The sequence below is a fragment of the Tamandua tetradactyla genome, chromosome 2 (assembly GCF_023851605.1).
Source record: "Tamandua tetradactyla isolate mTamTet1 chromosome 2, mTamTet1.pri, whole genome shotgun sequence".
In the NCBI taxonomy this organism is placed as follows: domain Eukaryota; kingdom Metazoa; phylum Chordata; class Mammalia; order Pilosa; family Myrmecophagidae; genus Tamandua; species Tamandua tetradactyla.
The window spans coordinates 157,133,166-157,153,678 of record NC_135328.1 but is presented as its reverse complement, the minus strand read 5'-3'; the positions used below and the strand labels follow the sequence as shown (position 1 = coordinate 157,153,678).

The 20,513-nt window shown below is 38.3% G+C and overlaps 1 protein-coding gene across 7 annotated transcripts in view; it reads right to left on the bottom strand.

The window, feature by feature from the left end:
• DOCK7 (dedicator of cytokinesis 7) overlaps positions 1-20,513 on the bottom strand; it is a 444,028-nt gene that overhangs the window by 399,982 nt on the left and 23,533 nt on the right. The window contains exon 1 of one of the 7 annotated variants that reach the window (XM_077149439.1): positions 8,092-8,186. The exons of the other annotated variants lie outside the window; for them this stretch is intronic. The gene's annotated coding sequence lies outside the window, so the exon portion shown is untranslated. Of the gene's footprint in view, positions 1-8,091; positions 8,187-20,513 lie in introns of those variants that run through there. 7 annotated transcript variants of the gene reach the window in all.

Genomic DNA, 20,513 nt, shown 5'->3' with positions numbered 1-20,513 from the left:
ACATCATAACAGACAAAGAAGGACAATACATATTACTAAAAGAGAAAATTCACAAAGAGGAAATTAACAATCATAAATGCCTACATCCCCATTCAGGAGCTCCAAAGTACATGAAGCAAACATTGACAAAACTGAAGGAAGCTACAGACATTCCAACAATAATAGTGGGAAACTTCAATGCACCATTTTCCATTGCATACAGAAAAATCATTGAGAGACCAACAAGAAAATAAAGAACCTAAAGAATGTGATAAATGAATTAGACCAAATAGACATATATGGATCATTACACTACAAAATACTAGGATGTATATTCTTCTCTACTGCTCATGCAACATTCTCCAGGATAGATCATAAGCTGGGACACAGTATGAGTCTTTATAAATGCAATAAGATTGAAATTATCCAAAGCACCTTCTCTAACTATAATACAATGAAACTGGGGATTAATAATCACAAAAAAAAAACAGAGCTTTCACAAATATATAGAGATTAAATTACACACTCTTAAATAATCAGTGGGTCAAAGAAGAAATTGCTAGAGATATCAGCAAATATCTGGAGAAAAATGATAATGAGAATACACTACATCAGAATTTATAGAATGTGCCAAAGGCAGTGCAGAGAAGGATACTTATTGCCTTAATTGCCTATATTACAAAAGAATAATGAACAAAAATCGACAACTAGAGAATTAAGAGAAAGAATAACAAACTAACCCCAAAGCAAATAAAAGAAGAGAAATAACAAAGATTGAAGAAGAAATAAACAAATTGAACAACAAGAAAACAACAGAAAGAATCGACATATTCAAAACTTGGTTCTTTGAGAAAAATCAATGAAATCAATGGACCCCTAGCTAGACTAATGAAGAAAAAAAGAGAGAGGTTGTAAATAAACAAAATCAGAAATGAGAGGGGAGTCACTACCATGGATCCGGAAGGAATTTCAAAAATCTTAAGAGAAGGCAGTGCAATGGTGGCTCAGTGGCAGAATTCCTACCTGCCATGCCAGAGACCTGGGTTCAATTTCCGGTGCCCGCCTATGCAAAAAAAAAAAAAAAAAAAAAAAAAAAAAAAAAAAAAAAAAAAATCTTAAGTGAATACTAAGAATAATTATATGCCAACAAACCAAACATAGATGAAATGGACAAATTCCTAGAAGCACACAAACTACCTACAGAGACTCAAGAAGAAACAGAAGATCTCAACAAACCAATTACAAGTAAAGGGATTCAATCAGTCATGAAAATTCTTCCTACAAAGAAAAGCCTAGACCCAGATGGCTTCATAGGGAATTTTATCAAACATTCCAAAAAGAGCTAACATCAATCCTGCTCAAACTCTTCCAAAAAACTGAGGAAAAAGGAATGCTACCTAACTCATTTCATGAAACTAACATCACTCTAATACCAAAACCAGATAAAGATACTACAAGAAAGGAAAACTACAGACCAATCTCCTTAGTGAACATAGATGTAAACATTTTTCACAAAATAGTAGCAAATCAAATCTAACAAAACACAAAAAGAATTATATACTACAGCCAACAGGGGTTTATACCAGGAATGCAAGGGTGGTTCAACACAAGAAAATCAATGTAATACAGTACATTAACAAATCAAAAGGGAAAAATCACATGATCATTATCAACTGACGCTGAAAAAGCATTTGACAAAATTTACCACCCTTTTCTGATAAAAACACTTCAAGGTAGGAACTGAAGGAAACTTCCTCAGTATCATAAAGGGCATATATGAAAAACCCATAGCCAGCATTACGCTTAATGGTAAGGGACTTAAAGCATTCCCCCTAAGATCAGGAAGGAGACAAGGATGCCCAATGTTACCAATATTATTCAACACTGTACAAGAAGTTCTAGCTGGAGCAATTAGGGTAAGAAATAAAAGGCATCCAGATAGGAAAGGAAGAAGGAAAATTTTCATTATTTGCAGATGACATGATCCTATACTTAGAAAACCCTGAGAAATCTACCACAAAGCAACTTGAGTACATCATACAAAATAGATGCATGGGTTATCAGGATGGGGGCTATGGTGAAGGGTCCTAAATTGTAGGCTCTTACAGCAGTCACATATATTCAGGAGTTGTAACTGTTAATTTCTAAAGTCTGAGATACTGAACTATTTGTTATAACCTGGTCATTCCCTAAAACTTTAGGTATTTGTGTGATACCTGAGACTCAGAGTTAGAGCTCTGAAGGGATGAAAGTCAGCATTACCCCATATAGTAACTGTTAAAACAGTTGAAAAAGTGATCAGACTTTGACTATAGATATGAAGGAAGCTGATTAAGATAAGACTAAGGTAATCAGAATACAAGGTAAAGGATGATATGGTCCACATTTTAAAACATCGATTTTTGTGTGGGCCAAAGGAAGAGATGTTTATTTGGTGCAAATTTTTTATTTTGGGTAGCACATTATCTAATTTAACTTGCATTGTCAGTTTATTTAAACACCATAATTACAAGGAATCTTGTTGGTTTGTACAGGTCAGTGTGATGCCCTGATATATTCCAGAGTAATCAGGGCAGTGAATAAAAAAAAGTATTTGCAAAGCCTTCTTGGGGGATTGGGGAGAAAGGAGGAAATGTTCAATTTCCCCATCTGGGGAAATCCTGATATTCCTGCAAGCACTAAGGATAACCAATTCAGTATGCTGAGCCCTCAATCTTGGGATTTGACCCTAAGAAGTTTAATCCTGCAAATGAGATTCTAAACCTATTTGTAATTATGCCTAGTTATGCCCCAGAAAGTCTCTTCTGTTGCTCATATGTGGCCTCTTTCTCTAAGCCAATTTGGTAGGTAGACTCATAGCCATCCCCCCATACACAGGACATGATTCCCAGGGTGGTAAATCTCCCTGGCAACGTGGGACAGAACTCCCAGGATAAGCCTGGACCCAGCATCATAGGGATTGAGAAAGCCTTATGACAAAAAGGGGGGAAGAGAGAAATGAGACCAAATAAAGTTTCAGTGGCTGAGAGATTTCAAACAGAGCCAAGAGGTTATCCTGGAGGTTATTCTTATGTATTATACAGATATCACATTTCAGATTATGATGCAATGGAGTGGCTAGAGGGAATTACTTGAGACTACTGAACTGTGTACCAGTAGCCTTGATTCTTGAAGAAGACTGTAGAACTATATAGCTTTTAGAATGTGATTGTGTGTTTGTAAAAACCTTGTGTCTGATGCTTCTTTTATTCAGGATATGGGTAGATGAGTTAAAAACAATGAGGAAAAATAAACAAATAAATAATGGGGGGGTGTAGAGGGTAAACAGAAAATTGGGTAGACTGAAATACTAATGGTCAATGAGAGGGAGTGGTAAAGGATAGGTGTTCTAGTTTGTTAGCTGTCAGAATAAAATATACCAGAAATGGAATGGCTTTTAAAAGGGGGAATTTAATAAGTTGCTAGTTTACAGTTCTAAGGCTGAGAAAATGTCCCAATTAAAACAAGTCTATAGAAATGTCCAATCAAAGGCATCCAGGGAAAGATACCTTGGTTCAAGAAGGCTGATGAAGTTCAGGGTTTCTCTCTCAAGTGGAAGGGCACATGGTAAACATAGTCAGAGTTTCTTTCTCATCTGGAAAGGCATATGGTGAACATGGTCACAGTTTTTCTCTCATCTGGAAGAGCACATGGTGAACACGGTGTCATCTGCCAGCTTCTTCTCCTGGCTTCCTGTTTCATGAAGCTTCCCAGGAAGAATTTCCCTTCTATATCTCCAAAGGTCGCTGGCTGGTGGACTTTAGTTTCTTGTAGCTATGTTATTCTGCTCTGCTCTCTCTGAATCTCTCATTCTCCAAAATGTTTCCTTGTTTACAGGACTCCAATAAACCAATCAAGACCCACTCAAATGGGTGGCGACATGTCATCACCTAATCCAGTTTAACAACCACTCTTGAATAGGGATTATTCTAACTTTATGAAATGGGAGTTTGATTAAAACATGGCTTTTCTATGGGGCATATTTCTTTCAAACCAGCACATTCCACCCTCTGGCCCCTAAAAAGACACATTTTTCCCATATACAAAACACATTAATTTCATAATAATATCAGAAATCCTTAAACCATTTCATGAGCAATACAAATGAAATACAAAGTTAGAAACAGTATAAACTCCTATCAAAGTTAGTTACAGGCCTGGTCTGTTCTAAGGCACAGTTCTCTGGCTCTGGACCTTTGAAAACTTATAACAAGTTATTTGCTGCCAACATACAAAGGAGGACCAGTCATGGGATATATATACATATTTCCATAGGGAGGAAGGAACACAGGGGTCACCAGACCCATACAGTTTTGAAAATCCACAGGGCAAAGTCCATTAGATTTCAAAGTCTGAGAGTCATTTATCTTCAGGGCTTCTGAAAGCGGCAGTCCCACCCTTTCCAAGGACCTACACAGAAGCTTGCCTCTCTCTGAATGCAACCTTGGGAGATACTGGGGAGACCACCTTTTTTATAGGCTCCACCCTCTCCAAGCATTGGGGCCGCACCCAGACTCTCTGCCATCTCTGGGGCACATGCTCAACCCCTCCATGTGGTGGCAGCCAAGCTCTCCCCAAACCCCAAGGAATGTGTTTCACCCTCTCCAAGGCCTGAGGCGGCATGACTTTTCAACTGCAACCAAGTGGAAGGCCCATTCTCTGCCTTTGGGGCAAATTCACCCTCTCAGTGGGCTTGGGTGGGTCCGCTCTCCTGGCCTGAGGCTCCCTGACTTCAGACCTCAGTCTCCACGGTCTTACCTCTGAAGTTATTTTTCCTTCAATGTGTCCCTTCTCTAAACCCCCCAGTCCAGACTGGCAGCAGCTCTGTTTATACAGGTCTCACAGCACTCTCGTTGGCTTTCTATGCAGTAGCCTTGGATCATGCCCATCAGACATAAGGAGTTTCCACAAATCCTTCCTGGATAACTCTAAGTCCAATCCTGACTTTCTCTGAAATGGCTGACTGGTTTCACATTTGGTTAAACCCTCACACAGGGCACTATTCTCTGGGGTCTCCCTTCCTGGAAGCCCAGAATTTTTCAGGACATCAATTTCTGGTTTCTCTGTACCCAAGAGTTCAGTTTTCAGCTTCTCTCTCTCCTGCCGCATTTCACTATAAGCTGTGAGGAAAAACAAGGCTGAACTTTCCATATTTAATTTGGAGATCTCTACTGCTAAATACCCAAGTTCATGACTTTGAAAATTTGCCTTCCAGCCAAAACCACTAGTCAATTTTGCCAGATTATCTATTTTAAAACAATGATCGCCTTCCTTACAGTTTGCAATAGCACATGCCTCATTTCTGTCTAAAGCCTGCTCAGCAGTATCTTTAGAGTTCATATTTCTACCAACAGTTTCTTCAAAGCATTCTAGGCCTACTCTATCAAGCTCCTCACAACTCTTCCAGAATCTTCCCCTTATCCATATAAAAAGCCGTTCCAACATGTTTGATATTTGCAAGTCACAGCAGAAGCGCCCCACTTGCTGGTACCAAAATCTGTTCTAGTTTGCTAGCTGCTGGAATGCAATATACCAGAAACGGAATGGTTTTTAAAAGGGGGAATTTAATAAGTTGCTAGTTTACAGTTCTAAGGCTGAGAAAATGTCCCAATTAAAACAAGTCTATAGAAATGTCCAATCAAAGGCATCCAGGGAAAGATACCTTGGTTCAAGAAGGCTGATGAAGTTCAGGGTTTCTTTCTCAAGTGGAAGGGCACATGGTAAACACGGTCAGAGTTTCTTTCTCATCTGGAAAGGCACACGGTGAACATGGTCACAGTTTCTCTCTCATCTGGAAGAGCACATGGTGAACAGGGTGTCATCTGCCAGCTTCTTCTCCTGGCTACCTGTTTCATGAAGCTCCCCAGGAGGCATTTCCCTTCCTCATCTCCAAAGGTCGCTGGCTGGTAGACTTCGGCTTCTTGTAGCTATGTTGTTCTGCTCTGCTCTCTCTGAATCTCATTCTCCAAAATGTTTCCTCTTTTACTGGACTCCAATAAAACAATCAATACTCACCCAAAAGGGTAGACACATGTCGTCACCTAATCCAGCTTAACAACCACCCTTAACTAAATCACATTATCCAGGGAGATGATATGATTACAATTTCAACCATACAGTATTGAATAGGGATTATTCTACCTTTATGAAATGGCATTTTGATTAAAACATGGTTTTTCTAGGGGGCATATTCCTTTCAAACCAGCACAATAGGGGATGTATGTGTTTTTTCTTTTTCTTTTTCTGGAGTGATGCAAATGTTCTAAAAATGATCATGATGATGAACAAATAACTTTGTGATGATACTGTGAGCCTCTGATTATATACTTGGATGGTCTGTATGTGTATGAAGATTCCTCAATGAAAAAATTTTTTTTTTAAAAAAGCTACTTGACTGAGATTCAGCATCAAGGGATTGAGAAAAACCCTAGAATGAGCTAAAACTCAGCCTCAAGGGATTGAGAAAATCTTCTCAACCAAAAGGGGGAAGAGTGAAATGAGACAAAGTGTCAATGGCTGAGAGATTCCAAACAGAGTCGAGAGGTTATCCTGGAGGTTATTCTTACGCATTGAGTAGATATCACCTTGTTATTCAAGATGTAATGGAGAGGCTGGAGGGAATGCCCTGAAAATGTAGAGCTGTGTTCCAGTAGCCACGTTTCTTGAAGATGATTGAACAATGATATAGCTTTCACAATGTGACTGTGTGATTGTGAAAACTTTGTGTCTGATGCTCCTTTTATCTACCATATCAACAAAAGAGTAGAACATATGGAATAAAAATAAATAATAGGAGGAACAAACGTTAAAATATATTTAGTTTGAAATGCTAGTGATCAGTGAAAGCAAGGGGTAAGGGGTATGGTAGGTATAATCTTTTTTTTTTCTGTTTTCGTTGTATTTCTTTTTCTATTGTGTTTTTATTTCTTTTTCTGAATGGATGCAAATGTTCTAAGAAATCATGAATATGCAACTAAGTGACAATATTGTGAATTACTGTTTATCTATGTTAATGTTTTATTTCATTTGTTAAATTTTTTTAAATTAATAAATTTAAAAATAAAAAAATAAAAAATAAAAAAAAGCTACTTGAGCTAATAAATTCAACAAGGTGGCATGACACAAGATTAATGTAGAAAACTCAGTAATGTTTCTATACACAAACAACGAACTAAGGATACAATTAAGGAAAATTTTTCATTCAAAACAGAGACCAAAAGAATCAGTTATCTAGGAATAAGCCTAATTAGGAATGTGAAGGAGTTATATACAGAAAATTACAAAGCATTGCTAAAAGAAATAAAAAATGACCTAAATAGATATAAAGACATTCTATGCTCATGGTCAGGAAGGTTGAATGTTGTTAACATGTCAATTCTACCCAAACTGATCTACAAATTCAATGGAATATCAATCAAAATTCCAACAACCTACTTTGAAGGCCTGGAAAAACTAGTTATCAAATGTATTTGGAAGGGAATGAGATATTAAATAGCTAAAGATACCCTAAAATAGGAGAGTGAAGTGAAGAGTACTACCATTTCCTGACTTTAAATTTACTATAAGACCACAGTGGTCAAAACAGCATGAAACAGGCACAAAGAAAGAAGGACTGACCAACAGAATAGAATCAAAGAAATAGACCACCAAATCTATGGTTAATTTATTTTCAAATTATTTTCAATTATTTGAAAATTTATTTTCAAATCCACTGAACTAGCACAGAATAGTCTTTTCAATAAAGTTTATACCTTTATATATTTATTATATTTATATTTTTATATATCTTTATACCTCTATATATTTTATACATAGGTATGGGAAAATTGGATATCAATAGCCAAGAGAATATAAGAGGACCCTTACCTTATACCCTATAAAAAAAGTAATTCAAAATGGATTAAAGACCTAAATGCAAAAGCCAGTACCATAAAACTTCTAAAACAAAATAGCAGACAAACACCTTCAAGATCTAGTAATAGGAAGTAGCTTCTTAAAACTTTAGACGTAAAGCACAAGCAGTGATAGAAAAAATAGACAAATGCGAACTACTCAAGATTAAGAGCTTCTTACCTCAAAGAACTTTGTCAAAAAAGGTTAAGAGGGAGCCAACAAAATGGAAGAAATATTCGGAAACCACATATCAGATAAAGGCTTGATTTCCTGTGTACACAAAAAATTATACAGCTCAAAAACAAAAGAACAAACAATTCAATTATAAAACAGGCAGAGAAAAAAAACAGGAACTTTCTTGAAGAGCAAATACAGATGGCTAAAAAGCACATGAAGAGATGCTCATTTTCACTAGCTATAAGTGAAATGCAAATCAAGACTACAATGAGATATCACCTCACACCTCTAAGGATGGCTGCTATTAAACAAACAGAAAACCACACTGGGAGGTGTTGTGGAGTTCTTTGAGGGTCCAAGGGTAAAAATATATTTATACATGGAACTATTAAACTTTCTAATGTGGGAAGCCCCAGGTACCCTCTCAGCCATTGGAGACTTCCAGAAAAATGGGGCAGGCCCTTGATTTTGAGTCTTGCCCTTATGAAGCCTGCCTCTGTGGGGGAGAAGCTAAGACCATCCATGGGGAGGCCTAGCAGTTGCTTCCAAAAACCCCTTTCTTTGTGGCTCAGATATGGCCTCTCTCTCTCTCTCTAGGCCCAACTCTGCAAGAAAGACACTGCCTTCCCCACCATGTGGGACATGACACTGAAGGTTGAGGGTCTCTCTGGCGGCATGGGGCATGGTTCCCAGGGATGAGTCTGGTCCTGACCCCATGGGATCAACAACACCTTCCAGACCAAGGAGGGGAAAAGAACTGTAATAAAATAAAGCATGAGTGGCCAAGAAGGATCAAATGGAGTCAAGAGGCTATTCTGGAGGCTGTTATTATGAAAGCTTTAGTTAGATAGTGCTGATTGCCATGGTTTGCTAAACCCCAACCAATATCACTTCTATTGACTTCTGAGAACATCTAGGGTTTGAACTGAGAATCTATAGGGGTTTCATGCACTAGTTTGCTTTCTTGAAATCACTAATTCCCAGAGGGTTCCTGGGTCCTGAGGCCCAGAGGGACAAACGTCTCCGAGATTATCAATGAATTATATTCCCCTATTCTTCAGTGTCAACACCCCTTCTCAACACGAAGAAGTCAGAATGGGCACTGCCCAAAGATTCTTATAGATTGGAAAACGGATTGAAGGAGAAGGTATAACAGAGAGACTAGGATTTGACAGATGAGTATCACTGCTGAGTTACTATATTAATATTCCTTCTATCTTCCAGTGTTTGGGAGCAAATGGAAGGAAAAATTTGTGACAGTAGAATAGCAGCTCTTAACAAAACCTGGGATCTGTTTCGTAACTACTTGTTGAAGAGTACTTCAAAAATTACAAATTTTTAAACTTTTTTTATTAATTAAAAAAATTAACAAACAAAACATTTAAATATCATTCCATTCTCCATATACAATCAGTAATTCTTAATATCATCACATAGTTGCATATTCATCATTTCTTAGTACATCTGCATCAATTTAGAAAAAGAAATAAAAAGACAACAGAAAAAGAAATAAAATGATAATAGAGAAAAAAAAAACTATACGTACCATACCCCTTACCCCTCGCTTTCATTTACCACTATTTCAAACTGAATTTACTTCAACATTTGTTCCCCCATTATTTATTTTTATTCCATATGTTCTACTCTTCTGTTGACATAGTAGCTAAAAGGAGCATCGGACATAAGGTTTTCACATTCACAGAGTCTCACTGTGAAAGCTATATCACTGTTCAATCATCATCAAGAAACATGGCTACTGGAACACAGCACTACATTTTCAGGCAATTCCCTCCAGCCTCTCCACTACATCTTGGACAACAAGGTGATATCTACTTAATGCGTAAGAATAACCTCCAAGAGAACCTCTCGACTCTGGAATCTCTCAGCCATTGATACTTTGTCTCATTTCACTCTTTCCCCTTTTGGTCCAGAAGGTTCTCTCAATCCCTTGATGTTAATTCTCAGCTCATTCTAGGGTTTTTCTCAGTCCTTTGATGCTGAGTCTCAGCTCATTCCAGGATCTTTGCCCCACGTTGCCAGGAAGGTCTGCACCCCTGGGAGTCATGTCCCACGCAGAGAGGGGGAGGGTGGTGAGAATGCTCATCATATTGGCTGGAGAGAGAGGCCACATCTGAGCAACAAAAGAGGCTCTCTTGGGGGTGACTCTTAGGCCTAAATTTTAAGTAGACTTGACCTATCCTTTGTGGGGTTAAGTTTCATGTCAACAAACCCGAAGACTGGGGGCTCAGCCTATAGCTTTGGTTGTCCACACTGCTTGTGAGAATATCAAGAATTCAACTTGGGGAAGTTGAACTTCTCTCCACTCTCACCATTCCCCGAAGGGGGCTTGCAAATACTTTTCCAGTCACTGATCAAATCATTCTGGGATTCATCGGGGGATCACTCTGGACAAACCAACAAAATGTCATGTGCTACCTGAAATTCCAAGTACTTATGACATTCAATCAAACTATCTACATGGGTTATATTAGGAAATGCTCTAGTCAAAATCTAAATTTTGTAACAAATAAACATTTTTTGCTTTAGTCTCATACATAAGGTGACACAAAAAATACAAATTTTTGGAGCCTGGTGCCAAGATAGCACCTTAGCAAAGTGTAGGATTTACTTCGTCCTTCAGAACAGCTACTAAATAACCAGGAACAGTACAGAACAGGTCCTGGGGCCACGTCAGTGACCAGACACACAGCATACCCCACTCTGGACCAGCTGGACTGGCTGCGAGCCCCCCAGAACCTTGAGTTCCCCAAGACGTGGCACCAGCGCCCCTCCCCAACAGGCTGCTTCCCAAAGGGGAAAGGAAAGCGATTTGACCAGCAGGAGGGGCTGAGCACAACTAAGCTTCAAGTGTGGAATTAATTCACAAATGCTGACTACTAAAAGTAGGCCCCCAGCTCAGGTGAACCTGGTCAAAGCAGAGGTCGTTCATTTCTGCCCCACCACCAAGGGGGCAGGGCTGACAGAAAAAGAAAAATAAAAAGAGGTTTTTGTGGCTGTATTTCTACGGAGGCTGGGCTGCCCTTGGATACAGTGGCAGGCCTTCTCAGGCTGCAACTGCCCCAGGCATAAGCAGAAACAAGTATGTTTAAGAGTTTGTCTGGAGCTGGTGCCTTCCCAAGCGGAGGGGTGAGACACAACTCAGGTGGAATCCCTCCCTCAAGGAATTCAGACCCCCAAGACTTGGTAATTTGAAGCCATTAAAACCAGGTTACAACCTCTCCTCTATCTCCACCATGCCCCTAGCAGGGAAAGTCTACCAAAGTTAAAGGTACCACATCATCTTATGCTGGTGGGACCTACAGGCAGACAAGCGTCACATACTGGGCAGGATAAGAAAAACAGAGCCCAGAGACCTCACAGGAAAGTCTTTCAACCTCCACAGTCTCAGCCTCAAGGAAAAATGATGCAGGTGACTCTTTCCTCCTAACAGGAGGCCAGTTTGCTCTGGGAAAATCCGGCTGGGGTATATACTACCAAAGCAGACACTCCTAAAGGTGGAGGGGAAAAGGCACCATACAAGTAGGGCAAAAAACAAGAAAACAAAAACTGAAAAATTCTCCTCTGTTAAACAAAACCTAAGCTAGTGGTCCAGCTTTTGCTGAACTGAATGTGAAAGAACAAAGAGACAATAAATTCATCCAGCAAGAAAACCCTAGATAAAAGAAGTGAAAGCAATCTCCAGAATAAACTAATTAAGGTAATTAAATGCCTAAACACCGGCAAAAAATAACAAATCACACTAGGAAAACTGAAGATATGGCCCAGTCACAGGAACACACCAACAATTTAAATGAGATACAGGAGTTGAAACAATTAATTGAGAATGTATGAACAGACACAGAAAACCTCATCAAAAATCAAATCAATGAATTCAGGGAGGATATGCAGAAAGCAAGGAATGAACAAAAAGAAGAAATCAAAAGTCTGAAAAACAAACACAGAACTTATGTGAATGAAAGGCACAGTAGCAGAGATGAAAAATACAATGGAAACCTACAATATTAGATTTTGATAGGCAGAAGATAGGATTAGTGAACTTGAGAATGGAACATCTGAAATCTGACAAGAAACAGAAACTAGAGGGAAAAAAATGGAAAAATATGAGCAGAGACTCAGGGAATTGAATCACAATACGAAGCACACGAACATACGTGTCGTGGGTGTCCAAGAAGGAGGACAGAAAGCAAAAGGAAGAGAAAAACTAATAGAGGAAATTATCACTGAAAATTTCCCAACTCTTATGAAAGAGTTAAAATTACAGATCCAAGAAGCGCAGCATACCCCAAAGAGAATAGATCCAAATAGACAAACTCCAAGACACTTACTAATCAGAATGTCAGAGGTGAAAGAGAAAGAGAGAATCTTGAAAGCAGCAAGAGAAAAGCAATCCATCACATACAAGGGAAGCCCAATAAGACTATGTGTAGATTTCTCAGCAGAAACCATGGAGGCGAGAAGACAATGGGATGATACATTTAAATTACTAAAACAGAAAAACTGCCAAACCAAGAATTCTATATCCAGCAAAATTGTCCCTCAATTTATATTTTGACTAGTGCATTTCCTAATATGACTTATGTAGATAGCTTGGTTGAACACCATAAGTACATGGAACCGTGGGTAGGACATGAGATTTTGATGGTTTGTACGAAGTGATGCCCCGATGAATCCCAGAGTGATTTGAACAGTGAATAAAAAAGTATTTGCAAAGTCCCCTTCACGGAATGGTGAGAATGGGGAAAAATTCAACTTCTCCAAGTTGAATTCTTGATATTCTCACAAGCAGTGGGGACAACCAAAGCTACATGCTGAGTCCCCACTCTTGGGGTGTATTCATATGAAACTTAACCCCACAAAGGAAAGGTCAAGCCTACTTAAAATTAGGTCTAAGAGTCACCCCCAAGAAAGCCTCTTTCATTGCTCAGATGTAGCCTCTTTCTCTCCAGCCAACACAACAAGCAAACTCACCACCCACCCCGTAACTACGTGGAACACGACTCCCAGCGATGTGGACCTTCCTGGCAATGTGGGACAGAAATCCTAGAATGAGCTGAGACTCAACATCACGGGATTGAGAAAACCCCTAGAATGAGCTGAGACTCAGGATCAAGGGATTGAGAAAGCCTTCTCAACCAAAAGGGGGAAGAGTGAAATGAGACAAAGTGTCAATGGCTGAGAGATTCCAAACAGAGTTGAGAGGTTACCCTGGACATTATTCTTACGCATTTCGTAGATATCACCTTGTTATTCAAGATGTAATGGAGAGGCTGGAGGGAACTGCCTGAAACTGTAGAGCTGTGCTCCAGCAGCCATGTTTCCTGATGATTGTATAATGATATAGCTGTCACAATGTGACTGTGTGATTATGAAAAGCTTGTGTCTGATGCTCCTTTTGTCTACCTCGTCAACAGATGAGTAGAACATATGGAATAAAAATAAATAATAGGGGTAACAAATGTTAAAATAAAATGTTAAAATTTAGTTTCAAATGCTAGTGATCAGTGAAAGGGAGGGGTAAGGGGTATGGTATGTAAATTTTTTTTCTGTTTTTGTTCTATTTCTTTTTCTGAATCGATGCAAATGTTCTAAGAAATGATCTAGATGATGATCATGCAACTATGTGATGATATTGTGAATTACTGATTATATATGTAGAATGGAAAAATCAAAATAGGAATGCTTGCGTTGATTTGATGCTTATTTCAAAAAACAAAATTAAAAAAATTGTCCTTCAAAAATGAGGGAGAAATTAAAACATTTTCAGACAAAAAAATCACTGAGAGAATTTGTAACCAAGAGACCACTTCTGCAAGAAATACTAAAGGAAGCACTAGAGATAGATACAAAAAGACAGAAGGTAGAGGTGTAGAGAAGAGTGTAGAAAAGAAGACTATCAGTAAAGGTAAAAAGAAGAAAAATTAGATATGACATATAAAATCCAAAAGGCAAAATAGTAGAAGAAAGTACTGCCCATACAGTAATAACACTATATTATCCATGTCAATGGATTTCCAAACCAAAAGACATAGACTGGCAGAATGGATTAAAAAATAGGACCCATCTACAGGCTGTCTACAGGAAACACATCTTAGACCCAAGGATAAACATAGGTTGAAAGTGCAAGGTTGGGAAAAGATATTTCATGCAAATAACAATCAGAAAAGAGCAGGACTAGCTATATACTAATACCTAACAAATTAGACTTCAAATGTAAAACAGTTAAAAGAGACAAAGAAGGACACTATATATTAATAAAAGGAACAATTCAACAAGAAGACATAACAATCATAAATATTTGTGCACGGAGCCAGAATGCTCCAAAATACACGAAGCAAACACTGAAAAGAGAAACGGACACATCTACCACAACAGTTGGAGACTTCACTTCCACACTCTCATCAATTGACAGAACATCTAGACAGAGGATCAATAAAGAAACAGAGAATTTTAATAATACAATAAATGAGCTAGACTTAACAGACATTTATAGAACATTACACCCCACAACAGCAGGATACACCTTTTTCTCAAGTGCTCATGGATCATTCTCAAGGATAGACCATATGCTGGGTCACAAAGCTAGTCTCAATAAATTTAAAAAGACTGAAATCATACAAAATACATTCACAGATCATAAAGGAATGAAGTTGGAAATCAATAATAGGCAGAGTGCCAGAAAATTCATAAATATGTGGAGGCTCAACAACACACTGTTAAATAGCCAGTGGGTCAAGGAAGAAATTACAAGAGAAATCAGTAAATATCTCAAGGCAAATGAAAACGAAAACTCAACATATCAAAACTTAGAGGATGCAGTAAAGGCAGTGCTAAGATGGAAATTTATTGCCCTAAATGCCTATATCAAAAAAGAAGAAAGGGCAAAAATCGAGGAATTAACAGTCCACTTGGAAGAAGTAGAGAAAGAACAACAAACTAACCCCAAAGCAAGAAAAAGGAAAGAAATAATGAACATTAGAGCAGAAATAAATGAAATTGAGAACATGAAAACAATTGAGAAAATCAACAAAACCAGAAGCTGGCTCTATGAGAAAATCAGTAAGACTGATGGACCCTTAGCAAGACTGACAAAAAGAAGAAGGGAGAGGATGCAAATAAATAAGATCAGAAATGGAAGAGGAGACATAATCACTGACCCCACTGAAATAAAGGAAGTAATGACAAGATACTAGGAACAACCTTATGTTAATAAAACGATAATGCAGATGAAATGGACAACTTTCTAGAAAGGCATGAACAACCAACTTTGACTTGAGAAGAAACAGATGACCTCAACAAACCGATCACAAGTAAAGAAGTTAAATCAGTCATTAAAAAGCTTACCAACAAGAAAATGGGGACCAGATGGCTTCACAGTTGAACTTTACCAAACATTCCAGAAAGAATTTGTACCAATCCTGCTCAAACTCTTCAAAAAAATTGAAGAGGAGGGAAAGCTACCTAACTCATTCTACGAAGCCAACATCACCCTCATACCAAAGCCAACAAAGATATTACAAAAAAAGAAAATTACAGACCAATCTCTCTAATGAATATAAATGCAAAAATCCTCAACAAAATTCTAGCAAATAGAATCCAGCAACACGTTAAAAGAATTATACATCATGAGCAAATAGGATACATCCCAGGTATGCAAGGATGGTTCAACATAAGAAAATCAATTAATGTAATATACTATATCAACACATTAAAGCAGAAAAACCACTTGATCATCTCGATGGATGGAGAAAAGGCATTTGACAAAATTCAACATCCTCTCCTGTTGAATACACTTCAAAGGATAGGAATAGTAGGGAACTTCCTCAAAATGATAAAGGGAATACATGAAAAACCCACAGGTGACATCACCCTCAATAGGGAAAAACTGAAAACTTTCCCCTAAGATCAGGAACAAGACAAGGATGTCCACTATCACCACTGTTATTCAACAGTGTGTTGGAAGTTCTAGACAGAGCAATTAGACAAGAAAAAAAATACAAGGCATCAAAACTGGAAAAGAAGAAGTAAAACTCTCACTGTTTGCAGATGATATAATGCCATTTGTCGTAAACGCAAAAAAATCCACAGCAAAACTACTAGAGCTAATAAATGAATACAGCAAAGTGGCAGGTTAGAAGATCAGCACTCAAAACTCTACAGTGTTTCTATATACTAGTAATGAATAATCTGAGGGGAAAATCAAGAAAAGAATTACATTTACAATTGCATCCAAAAGAATAAAATATTTAGAAATAAATTTAACTAAAGAGACAAAAGACCAATACAAAGAAAATTACAATAAATTGTGAAAAGAAATCACAGAAGACCTAAATATATGGAAGGGCATACTGTGTTCCTGAATTGGAACACTAAATATACTTGTCAATTATACCTAAATTGATTTACAGATTCACTGCAATACCAATTAAAATCCCAATAACTTACTTTTCAGAAATAGAAAAAACAATAACCAAATTCATCTGGAAGGGCAGGGTGCCCCGAATAGTTAAAAGTATTCTAAGAAAAAAAAAATGAAATCGGAGGTCTCATGCTACCCGACCTTAAGGCATATTATGAAGCTACAGTGGTCAAAACAGCATGGTACTGGCATAAAAACAGAATATACTGACCAATGGAATAGAATAGTGTTCAGATATAGATCCTCTCATCTATGGACAATTGGTCTTTGATAAGGCAGTCAAGCCACCTCACCTAGGACAAAACAGTCTCTTCAATGAATGGTGCCCAGAGAACTGGATATCCACATGCAAAAGAATGAAAGTGGACCCATATCTCACACCCTATACAAAAATTAACTCAAAATGGATCAAAGACCTAAACATTAGATCTAAGACCATAAAACTGTGAGAAGAAAATGTAGGGAAATATCTTATAAATCTTATACTAGGAGGCAGTTTCCTAGACCTTACACCCAAAGCAAGAGCACTGAAGAAAGAAAGAAAGAAAGAAAGAAACAGGAACTCCTCAAAATTAAACACTTTTGCACATTAAAGAATTCCATCAAGAAATTAAAAAGAGGACTTCCGGAGAAGATGGCGGCTTAGTAAGACGCCCGGGTCTTAGTTCCTCCTCCAGAAAAGCAACTAAAGAAACAGAAACAATACGAAACAGCTCCTGGAGCCACGACAGAGACCAAAAAGACAGCGTACCCCACTCTGAAACGGCTGAACAGGCAGGGAGAATCTGTTGTGGTGAGATACCCGAGGGGCGCGCGTTTTCCCGGCCGGGGCGGCTGGCGACTGGGGTCCCCTTCACGCACGTGGCTCCCGGGTCTGACTGGGAACGTTGGATAGCGGGGCCCTCCCGCCACGCTTGGCGTCTCGGGCCGCTGGGCAATTTGGACCGGCACTCCCCCAAGCCGCGGTGGCCAGTGACCCCCCACTCCATGCGCGGTTTCCCGGGCCGACTGCGAGATTCGGATTGGCAAGTTAAAGGAGTCACAGCATCTTTTACTGGTGGGCCCCGCAGACAGACGAGCACCACGATCGCCACCTACTGGGCAGGAAAAGAAAAACAGAGCCCAGAGATTTCACAGAAAAACCTTTCAATCAGCTGGGTCCCACACCCAGGGAAATCTGATCAAATGCCCAGACACCAGCAGAAAATAATGGATGACACTCGAAAAATTGAAGATATGGCCCAGTCAAAGGAACAAACCAATAGTTCAAATGAGATACAGGAGCTGAGACAACTAATGCTGAATATACGAACAGAAATGGAAAAACTCTTCAAAAACCAAATCAATAAATTGAGGGAGGACATGAAGAAGACATGGGCTGAAAAAAAGAAGAAATAGAAAATCTGAAAAAACAAATCACAGAACTTATGGGATTGAAGGACAAAGTAGAAAAGATGGAAAAAACAATGGATACCTACAATGGTAGATCTAAAGAGACAGAAGCTACAATTAGTGAACTGGAGGATGGAACATCTGAATTCCAAAAAGAAACAGAAACTATAGGGAAAAGAATGGAAAAACTTGAGCAGGGGATCAGGGAACTGAATGACAATATGAAGTGCACAAATATACGTGTTGTGGGTGTCCCAGAAGGAGAAGAGAAGGGGAAAGGAGGAGAAAAACTAATGGAAGAAATTATCACTGAAAATTTCCCAACTCTTATGAAAGACCTAAATTTGCAGATCCAAGAAGTGCAGTGCACCCCAAAGAGAATAGACCCAAATAGGCGTTCTCCAAGACACTTACTAGTTAGAATGTCAGAGGTCAAAGAGAAAGAGAGGATCTTGAAAGCAGCAAGAGAAAAACAATCTGTCACATACAAGGGAAACCCAATAAGACTATGTGTAGATTTCTCAGCAGAAACCACGGAAGCTAGAAGACAGTGGGATGATATATTTAAATTACTAAAAGAGAAAAACTGCCAACCAAGACTTCTATATCCAGCAAATTTGTCCTCCAAAAATGAAGGAGAAATTAAAACATTTATAGACAAAAAGTCACTGAGAGAATTTGTGACCAAGAGACCAGCTCTGCAAGAAATACTAAAGGGAGCACTAGAGTCAGATACGAAAAGACAGAAGAGAGAGGTATGGACTAAAGTGTAGAAAGAAGGAAAATCAGATATGATATATATAATACAAAAGCCAAAATGGTAGAGGAAAATATTATCCAAACAGTAATAACACTAAAAGTCAATGGACTGAATTTCCCAATCAAAAGACATAGAATGGCAGAATGGATTACGACCCAGCAATACCACTGCTAGGTATCTACTCAAAGGACTTAAGGGCAAAGACACAGACGGACATTTGCACACCAGTGTTTATAGCAGCATTATCTACAATTGCAAAGAGATGGAAACAGCCAAAATGTTCATCAACAGACGAGTGGCTAAACAAACTGTGGCGTATACCTACGATGGAATATTATGCAGCTTTAAGACAGACTAAACTTATGAAGCATGTAATAATATGGATGGACCTAGAGAACATTATGCTGAGTGAGTCTAGCCAAAAACTAAAGGACAAATACTGTATGGTCCCACTGAAGTGAACCGACATTCGAGAATCAGCTTGGACTATATCATTGGTAACAGAGACCAGCAGGAGTTAGAAACAGGGTAAGATAATGGGTAATTGGAGCTGAAGGGATACAGACTGTGCAACAGGACTAGATACAAAAACTCAAAAATGGACAGCACAATAATACCTAAGTGTAATGTAACTAGGTTGGAACACTGAATGAAGCTGCACCTGAAATATGGTTTTTTGTTTGTTTGTTTGTGTGTTTGTATCTTTTGTTTTTGTTTTTTTCTTCTTCCTTTTTATATATATATATATTAGTATTATTATTTTAATTCTCTTCTCTATATTAACATTCTATATCTTTTTCTGCTGTTTTGCTAGTTCTTTTCCTAAATCGATGCAAATGTACTAAGAAATGATGATCATACATCTATGTGATGATACTAAGAATTACTGAGTGCATGTGTAGAATGGAATGATTTCTAAATGTTGTGTTAATTTCTTTTCTTTTTTTTGATTAATAAAAAAAATTTAAAAAAAAAGAAATTAAAAAGACAGCCTACACAATGGGAAACAATATTTGGAAATGATATATCAGATAAAGGTCTAGTATCCAGAATTTATAAAGAGACTGTTCAACTCAACAACAACAAAAAGACAGCCAATCCAATTACAAAATGGGCAAAAGACTTGAACAGACACTTCTCAGAACAGGAAATACAAATGGCCAAAGGCACATGAAGAGATGCTCAACTTCCCTCTCAATTAGAGAAATGCAAATCAAAACCACAATGAGATATCATCTCACACCCACCAGAATAGCCATTATCAATAAAACAGAAAATGACAAATGCTGGAGAAGATGTGGAGAAAGAGGTACAGTTATCCACTGTTGGTGGGAATATCAAATGGTACAACTGCTGTGGAAGGCAGTTTGGCGGTTCCTCAGAAAGCTAAAAGTAGAATTGCCATACGACCTGGCAATACCATTGCTAGGTATCTACTCACAGGACATGAGGGCAAGGACAAAACAGACATTTGCACACCAATGTTTATAGCGGCATTATTTAAATTTGCGAAGAGATGGAAACAGCCAAAATGTCCATCAACAGATGAGTGGCTAAACAACCTGTGGTATATACATACGATGGAATATTATGCAGCCATAAGATAGAATAAAGTTATGAAGTATGTAACAGTATTGATGGACCTTGAGGACATTATGCTGAGTGAGACTAGCCAGAAATAAAAGGACAAATACTGTATGGTCTCACTGATATGAACTGACATTAGTGAATAAACCTGGAGAATTTCACTGGTAACAGAGACCATCAGGAGGTAGAAATAGGGTAAGATATTGGGTAATTGGAGCTGAAGGGATATAGCTTGTGCAACAGGACTGA